Source organism: Rattus rattus, chromosome 14 (assembly GCF_011064425.1).
Source record: "Rattus rattus isolate New Zealand chromosome 14, Rrattus_CSIRO_v1, whole genome shotgun sequence".
Taxonomy (NCBI): domain Eukaryota; kingdom Metazoa; phylum Chordata; class Mammalia; order Rodentia; family Muridae; genus Rattus; species Rattus rattus.
In genome coordinates, this window is record NC_046167.1 from 76,581,351 (window position 1) to 76,590,378 (window position 9,028).

General features: G+C 43.8%; 1 long non-coding RNA gene across 1 annotated transcript; it reads right to left on the reverse strand.

Moving 5' to 3' along the window:
- Positions 1-3,693: 3,693 nt before the first annotated feature.
- LOC116915203 lies at positions 3,694-8,426 on the reverse strand. The gene is made up of 3 exons (XR_004389855.1): positions 8,261-8,426; positions 6,693-6,922; positions 3,694-4,340 (listed from the first exon to the last, which is right to left on the reverse strand). It is a non-coding gene; the product is annotated as an uncharacterized LOC116915203 (long non-coding RNA).
- Positions 8,427-9,028: the final 602 nt, after the last annotated feature.

Genomic DNA, 9,028 nt, shown 5'->3' on the forward strand with positions numbered 1-9,028 from the left:
GACATTACCCATCCACAGTTTAACAGGCACAGTGGGTAACGGTAATCCAATGGTGCTTGAGGGTCACTCACAGCTAGACTACACTTCTGGAGACAGTGCTTTTAAAATACCACTTCTACCTTGTAGTTTTTAAGTCGTTTTCTCTTCTGAGCTGTGCTACAGCATTGCAAGTAGATCAAGGTGGCATACTGCACACACAAAAACCAAACCAAAACAAAACAAAAACAGCAAAAGTAAAACAAGTAAGGATTCCTGGGGTTAGAGAGTTAAAGGAATCTGAGACTCATGTAGTCAGTGAGCACTGAAGAAATGGATTGCGGGGCAAAGTGAGTGTGACCCCAACATTCTGACGACAGAGGCAAAAGGATCACAAACCTACAGGGATAAAAAGAGCCCATCCTGTCATTTCTTTGATCCCTTCTGTGCTCTATTTTGCCCCACCCTCCACCACTTTTGTTCACAAATCTAAATAACACTGACACTAAGAGGTTTCTGCCCGGAACTCAGACCAACAGAGGACAAGATAGTGAGGTGATATTGACATGTTGAAATTGCTAACAAACATCTCCAAGCCATAGCTTTCTTTAAGTGAAGGTTAGCATTGTAATTCAAGGCTTCACTCTTTAACAAGAACAAAAAAAAAAAAAAAAATCACACAAGGTTGGAAAACAATCACCCCACATGGTCTCTTCTCTCTCTCTCTCTCTCTCTCTCTCTCTCTCTCTCTCTCTCTCTCGGCCTGGCTGTTGTTTCTAATGCTATTTAGAAAGGCCCAGGTTTGCTGGTTGTACCAGAGGAGTCCCTGGCTTGTAATTCAGGGGTTTTGTGAAGATGGGTGGTTTCATGACCCATACTGCCACCTCCTGGGGATCTCTCTATGGCCAGCTGTGTCATTAGCCTCAGGGTTCCAAACCAAAGACCATAGGTTAGGGTGTCCACCTGCTCTGTTTCAAGGTGCTAAAATCAGGATGGTAATGACCACTTAAAGAGTCATATTACGGAAATTAAAACTGTTCTCAGTGCACATCAACCAAGAAAGAGCATGCATAAGGGATTACTATTTCTTAAAAAGGAGTCTCATGATCACTTCTCAGCCTTTTGGCTAAGATCAAGTGTAGAAAGAAATCTCATGAATCGCCAAGCTAGCCTTGAACTCTCTATGAAGCTGAGGGTGACCTTGAATATCTAATTGGTTGTCCCATCTCTCTAGTACTAGCATTGCATGCACAGCCATGCTAGGTTTGTGATGTTCTGGAAGTCAAACCCAGGGCTTTGTGCATATTAGGCAAGTTCTTTACCAGCTGAACCACGTTTCCAGCTTCTTTTGAAACTCAGAAATTAATGGGATGGCTGTCAAAAATAATGGAAGAAAACTTGAACATTCATAGTTTGTAGTGACTGGTTCTGGAACTCAGGACCGTAAGCATTTGGTAAGTTCCATTTGGTTTTCAAAATTCCAATAATAACCTGGTTATACGGCACATTCCTTGGGATCATGGAGTGGATAGCTTAATGTGACAGAAATTCACTGATGGTTCTGTGGTCTGAAAGTCTGAAATCAAACTGTCCACAAGGCCATGTTGTCCAAAGACTCTAAAGAGAATCTGCTTGTCTTTCTCCTCATCTTTGGGTTACCAGCAATCTTAGTCTCTGTAATGGCTGCATGTCTCTGCACCAGTGGCTCCTACAAGGACATTGTCACTTGAGCTAGGGGCTATCTGACCGTGGAATTAACAAAGCAGCACATTTATGAAGACTGTTTCCAAGTGACATCTCAATCTAAGGATCTGGGTAGGATGTGGCTTTGAGGGACCACTGTGAAGTACACGTGCTTTGGGTTCAAATCCTGAATAAGATACTAAATGCTTTAATGGTGAGCCATTTATTGGTTGCTTTCTGGGGATGAGCATTGTCTTCTGCAGTGAGGACTGGAATACCGACTGCATAGGCCTTGGGTGAGGACGAGTGTGAGCTCTTGGTGTGTACCTGTTGCAGAAGTCAGTGCTCAGATTTCAGCCTCAGAAAACATCCTTAAGTTTAAAGAAAAGAGAACACAGGTCAAAGAGAATGTTGGGTGTGCAATTTCTACCTGACTGTCTTTTCCTTCTTGACTTATATCAAGCACCTGGTTAAATGGCTTTATATATTTTTTCTTTTTTTTAGTTCTGAGACACATGGTCATAGTTAACTGGTTGTTTCCAACCAAGAGAAAAATTTGGGTCTATTTCAGTCTTGAGAGAGCCTCAGAAGATACACAGTATTTTAAGGATTTAAGTATTTAAAGTAAGTCCGTCTGCCTGTCATTACCCTTCTATCTCTCCCTGCTTCTGACTGCTAGGGCTCGCTCATTTGAAAGTGACCCCAGGTACAGCCAAGGCCTTCCATGTTGACTGAGGGAGCTGTGAGGTTTACTTAAGGACAGTCATAACCTCACCAACCCGATTTAAGTTCTCTTCATTAAGTTCAAAAACTGGGGATCTAGAGTTATTGGTGGGGCAGACAAGGACTTAGGGGTATGAAGTGTATTCCCAAAGAAGCAGCTTGAAGCTTTCACACGTGGACTGCTTGCTGTGCAAGCATAAAGACATAAGTTATCATCCTAGGAGCCATGTTAAAAAGGTAGGCGTGGTCACACGCACCTGTAATCCCAGTGCGATGGAGCTGTAAGCAGGAAGATCATTATCACCGGTGTTTCCTGGCTACCAGGCTAGTTCCATGTTCACCGAGAGACTGTATCAAGGACACAAGGCAGCAAGTGGTGGAATAGGATACCCAAAGTCCTCCACTAGTCTCTGTGGGTTCACAGCTGTACACACACACACATACACACACACACATGCATATAACACACACACATGCACATAACACACACACACACACACACACAGACACACTTCCAGATGTTAAGCAATCCTAAAACTGCTTATTACTGCTTAGTTAAAAATGAACTGGTGGAGGGGTTGGGGATTTAGGTCAGTGGTAGAGTGCTTGCCTAGCAAACACAAAGCCCTGGGTTCGGTCCCCAGCTCCGGAAAAAAAAAAAAAAAAAAAAAAAAACTGATGGAAGAGCCGGAACCTGAAATGGCTGCAGAGTTGAAGAACACAGCCATGACAGCAAACACAAACCACTGTGCCTTTCTGACTCAAAAAAAAAGAGGCAAAGTCCCGGGAATAAATCTGGTCTATTGGTTCCCGTCATCTCAAACACCTCTTCCGAGTTTTGAGCCACACAGAGCAGACTGTAACTAAGGGTGGAACTGACCCCGACAGGAAGAATGGAATGTGCATAATTCATTCATTCATTCATATTCTCTCTCTCTCTCTCTCTCTCCCTCCCTCCCTCCCTCCCTCCCTCACCCCACCCCCTGCTGGCCTCAGAAGCTAGAGCACAGTGTTGCCCAAGGCTCGTGCCCAACTCCTTGAAAGCATCAATGGACAAAGTCTCTGGGTGGCAAGGCCCCATTTGTCCTTTCCCTACAGCTCTGCCTTGCCCTCCTTGCAAGGCTCCCTACCCTTTTTTCTTCCTTCTACTCCGACTGCATTGAAAGCACTGTTTAACTTTTCCTCTGGTTTCCATTTGGTTCTTTGCCTGGGAATGTGCTCTGAGAAAGGCCTCCCTGACCTTAGTCCTCTTTTTCCAAGACCAAGGTGACATTTTAGTTAACAGTATGAGAAGATCACAATATCGACTTAGTGGAGATCATTGATACTTTATTATTATTATTATTATTATTATTATTATTATTATTATTATTATTTTCAATAAATCGGAGCCTTAAGAAAGCTGGGCATCTGAAGGGGAGAAAGGAGGCTGAGGAAAATCTGAATGTCCGAGTCCCTATAGGACAACCCTCCCCTCCTCCCCTGTCCCCAACCGCCCCAAAGGTAGTAAGAAGGTAGATGGGAATCTTTGGGTGGTGGATTTACCCTCCGAGGGACATCCGCCTAGTGTGGTATTTTCCATGCGTAGTGCTCCATGCCCTCCCCGCCCCCACGTGTCCGTGTGGCTTTGTATACACGTGTTTACAGGATGTGTAAATAAACATGAATGGAATATGAAACACATGGCCCGTGTTTATAAAACATGCATCCATTTACGCTAATGAAAAATCGCTTCCATCTGAGAGGAAACGATTCTGCGCAGAAGTGACGGCGGGGAGGGAGATTGCTGGTCTTCTTCACCCTCGTGCTGGGGGAAACGGAGTCATCAATGCCGTTGTCATAAAAGGCAGGGTATTTGGCTTCTGCCGACATCAAAACCTGTAGGACTTAAAGACACGTGAGCTTCCCTCTGGAATTGTTTTTTGCATCAGAGCTTTTAAAACCAGCTTCGGTGGCCTCTTCAGGAAAACGAACAGAATGGAAAAAAAAAAAAAAAAAAAAAAAAAAAGGAGAGAGACGCATGAAAGCACATTTGTCGGGGAGGGAAAAGTTTCGAGTTGGGCAGCTTTGTTTTCCCGTGTGTGCGTGTGCGTGTATGGGTGTCGTGTGTGTGTGTACATATACACATATACATCACTATTCTGTGTTCTAAATGTATTTTTTTGTATTCTTTTTTGTTTACTGTCATTATAAGACACGGTAGTGCTGGTTTTTGGTTTTTTCATTGTATATATTGTATATTTTTTATTTACATTTCAAGTGTTATTCCCTTTCCCAGTTTCCCATCCATAAGCCCCCTATCCCACCCCCTCACCTTCTTCTATAAGGGTGTTCCCCTTCCCCAACCACCCCCCTTCCTGCCTCCCCACCCTGACATTTCCCTACATTGGGGGCGTCCAGTCTTGGCTCCTCCCACTGGTGCCCAACAGGGCCATCCTCTGCTACATATGCAGCTGGAGCCATGTGTACCCTTTGGGTAGTGCTCTAGTCCCTGGGAGCTCTGGTTGGTTGGTATTGTTGTTCTTACAGGGTTGCAAGCCCCTTCAGCTCCCAAAATGTATTTCTTATGGAGAGTTTCCGGGAGATGGGGAGAGAATAATCCTGTGATATGGGAGAGCCTGAATCACCAGCTTCAAAGCTGCTGCTGCTCTCCAAGCATCTGACTAATGACTCTCAGCTTTGTATTTGTGTGGAAACTCATCATTTGAACCCTGTTTGTTTTTTAAAACCATGTTCAGAACTGGAGGTCTAGGGTTTGAGAACAAAACAAGTGACCCCAGGGACTTTAAGACTTTAGGTATTCTAGTCTCCCACAAATGGCCAAGAGAAGCCGGGAGATAAGCACACATTCCCCAGTAATGACATTCCTAGAACTATTTTCTATGTGTGTGAGAGTTTATGTGGGGCACACTTTCAGGAACAATGGGCTATTTCAGGAACATTGAAAAGATTACCACAATTTAAATAAAGTATTTGTTAATGAAAGACTAGGCTTTGGGCAACTTTGGTTTCCCATGTGTATGTGTGTGTGTGTGTGTGTGTGTGTGTGTGTGTGTGTGTGTATGGTGTGTGGTGTGAGGGTGTGAGTGTATGTGTGTGAGTGTGTGTAGTGTAAGTGTATGTGTGTGTGGTGTGAGTGTGTGTATGAGTGTGTGTGTGTGTATGGTGTGTGGTATGAGGGTGTGAGTGTATGTGTGTGTGAGTGTGTGTTCCTTGACTCATGGTGAAGTCATGACCTACTAAGCACATTACAATTTATAAGTTGAAAAAAAAAATGGTTCCACAGAACATCTTGAAGTTGAAGATTTCTACAAAATGTGATCACATCTGGACCATCATAAAGCTGGTTAGTCCAAAGACCACAAAGCTGGGGCAGGGGACATCTTTTTTGATGCTGGTGGCAGGGTTAATGTTTTTGCAATTTTTTTGTGAGGGTATGACAGATCTGGCTATGAAGCAAGTCAATAGGTAAAGGTCCCCATTTATGGTAGTGTGTGTGTGTGTGTGTGCGCTCCTGGTATCCTGATCCTTAAGATGTTGATAGAATCCTGCTCTAAAGCAGAAGGCTGGGCTATTGAGGCTAGAGAGACAGGATGAGTAAATGGGGTCTTGTCTGTCTATCTATCTATTATCTATTTTTTGATACGAGGTCTCCTTGGCTAGCCTAGAACTCACCATCTAGACAGGCTGACCTTGAAACTGCACAAATCATTTTGCTTCTGCCTCCCAGGTTCTGGGTTTACAGGTGTGAGCTACCACGGCTGGCTTAATTTTTTCATAATTTGTTGCAATATTTGGATATCACAGCGTTAAACATGCCCCACAATGCACCATTGATCCTTTTCCCGAAGAGCAAAGGAAACCATCTACGGCTGGTGAAGTTCTCCAAGGCTAAGATGTTTGGAGTACATCCTGGCTATCTGAGCAGACCTGAATAAACAAACTATTGGTAATAATTTGGACCTAAAGTATCGACTCATCGGGCCTTTCAAAATACTGATCATTTCATTGTATGATGCCCTGGAACAAATTTGCTGCAATCATCAATACGTTTTTTCTGAAATTACCATTCTTCACAGCAAACTTCACAGCTGTCTAAATTCAATTTGTGAAAACATCGGCCTTGTAAATTCTGCTTGTTTTTCTTGCTGCCACATACTGATGACAGCTTGTCTGGAACTGGATTATTTACATGCAGTTTTATTCATTTTCCTAAATGCCAAGTTAAGATTCTTTCTTTTTTTTTTTTTTGTTGTTGTGGGCGGCCAACTAGGTGTGGAGGGATAGCCTATTTAGCCTCTTTGACTTACCCGGCAGCGCCCCCTTGTGGCAAGATCAGCAGCAGCCACGTGCACAAATCGTCTGATAGCACAGCTTCTTAAATCAGCAGCGACAACACTGTTGATATTTCTCCCTCACTCATGTGCCTTAGTGTTTCCCAAAGTGTTCCTCGAGGCTGGGTTATGAAGGGGCTGCTTCGTTTCGTCCATATCTTTCCATGTAGCAATGACCTCAGAAGGTGCCTACTCTATGCGCCACGCTACAAAGGAAATCCAATCACGTCGTCATGCTGTGCTCTGCAAAGACGCTCCTCAGTGTGGTGACTTACTCCATATAACCCAGGCTGGCACGTGTAAAGAGTCATACTTTAGACACAGGCCTTTTCACCCACCTTCAAGATAAAGTACCTGTTCACGCACGTGTGGTAGAAATGGCCTTACCACATTCAAAGTCATTGCTTTTTATATGATGGCCATAGAAATGTTCTATAAAGGAAATTTATTTTGTGAACAGTTTAGATATACCATGTATAAATTTCAGTGTTCTTTTTTTTTAAATAAGATTCCTGCAACAAAACAAGCTATGTGTTTTGACTGCAACTGGAAGTTCGCATGATGTTGTCAGTTTAAAACAAACTGAATTGTTCTGATAGACCCTGTGGTGTGTCACAAACTCACATTCTGGATGCACAGGCATCCCCAGATCATTGTTTGTGTTTGGAAAACCTTTTCTGAGTATGCTATCACACTAATTATTTTCTTCACGACCCAGTGAACCATTTCTATACATTTTACAAACTGGGAAGGTAAAAAAAAAAAAAAATCACTGTTTTAGCCCAGGTTTTATAGAAGGCAGAGCCCGAGCTAGAATTAAAGTGCTGATTTTCTATTGCAGGGGGTGGGGGAATCCAAGACACTGGAGAAGAGCCAAGACATAGCACAAGGCCATACTGTCTAGGACATGGCAAAGAGCCACCAAGAGTAACAGCAGAGAGCATGCTCAATGACCCCCGGAGAAGTCCTTCAGAAGAGCCCCAACTCCACCAAAGAGGTGACATTTATCTGCCCAACTTGATCCTCTCTGTCTGTCCCTGTGAGAAACACCTCTTAGGTAGCTAAGCGTTCCTCACTTCTGGGCTGTATATTCAACAAGGAACAGTTTGTGGTTTTTCTCAGTCTCATTTCAATTTTCTGCCACAAGCAACTAAATTACAGGCCTCCTTTGTGGGTTGACTGAAGTCAGCATGGTGCCTGTAAAGTCCAGAGACAGCTCAAATCCCCTGGAACTGTAGTCACGGACGGCTGTGGGCCACTGTGAGGGCGCTGGGATTAGAGTCTGGATCCTCTACACCAGCAGTAAGTACTCTTCTAAAACATTTATTTTAGTATTATTTTCGAGAACTTCAGAGTTGAATACTGTAATTATGTCGTTCCATGTGTCTCTCTTCCTCTTCAATTCCTCCGGTGAATACCCCATTCCTATAACTTTAATTTTTTTCAAACCTCATTTTTAATGATGATTCTTAAACCCTTTAACCTCCCTTTTAGCCCACCCCCCACCAGTGGTAGCGGAAAAGAAAGGACATGGGGAAGTGGACCTGTTTGGAAATGGTTCTTTGGAGCAACTCCGGTCTGTGTTGTCTGGACATCGGCAGTTCCATTCACAGGTGTGACGGTGGCAGAAGTTCTCTGCTGTCTCAGCGAAGTGAAGATCAGCAAAGACGAAAGACCCACAAGCGATGCACAGCTTGCTCTATAAGCAAGCCAAGCTCAGCCTCTGTCACAGTCTGTTGGGCCTATTTATACGCTCTCCAAATATCACATGGCCTCCAAGGGCCTTGCCTCACCAGGTGTCTTGCCTCAGCATGTGCATCTGTCTCAGCTGACACCACTCTGCCAATCAGCTAGAGTCCATGAAAGTGCCAAGAATCTGCAGAACACCACCAGAAGTTTTTGTGGTGCGTTTCTCTCTGTGGAGTCCCGACAAATGCAGCTCAACTATGTAACGTAAGGCAGACCAATACATGAACGTCGTTATCAAAGAGTCCTTTATTGTGTGCCCTTTTACATGCTTGCTTTAGCAGAACATCCTCTGTTCTGTATCTGCCTCAGAGAAACATTCCTTCACAAGTCTGCCTTAGCCTTTCACCTGTGTCCACTTCAGGAAAACACTCCTTCACATGTTTACCCCAGCAAAACGCCACCCAACACAACTGACTTTCCAAAGGACCATTAAGTTTCCACTTCACATCCCCTCTCTTCTTTCATGACCTCTTCTTCTTCCTTAGTTTTTAGTGTGTGTGTAACCTGCTACGTCCGTTTAGTTTGCTCATATGTATACGTGTTTAGGGCTGAGCACCGGAATT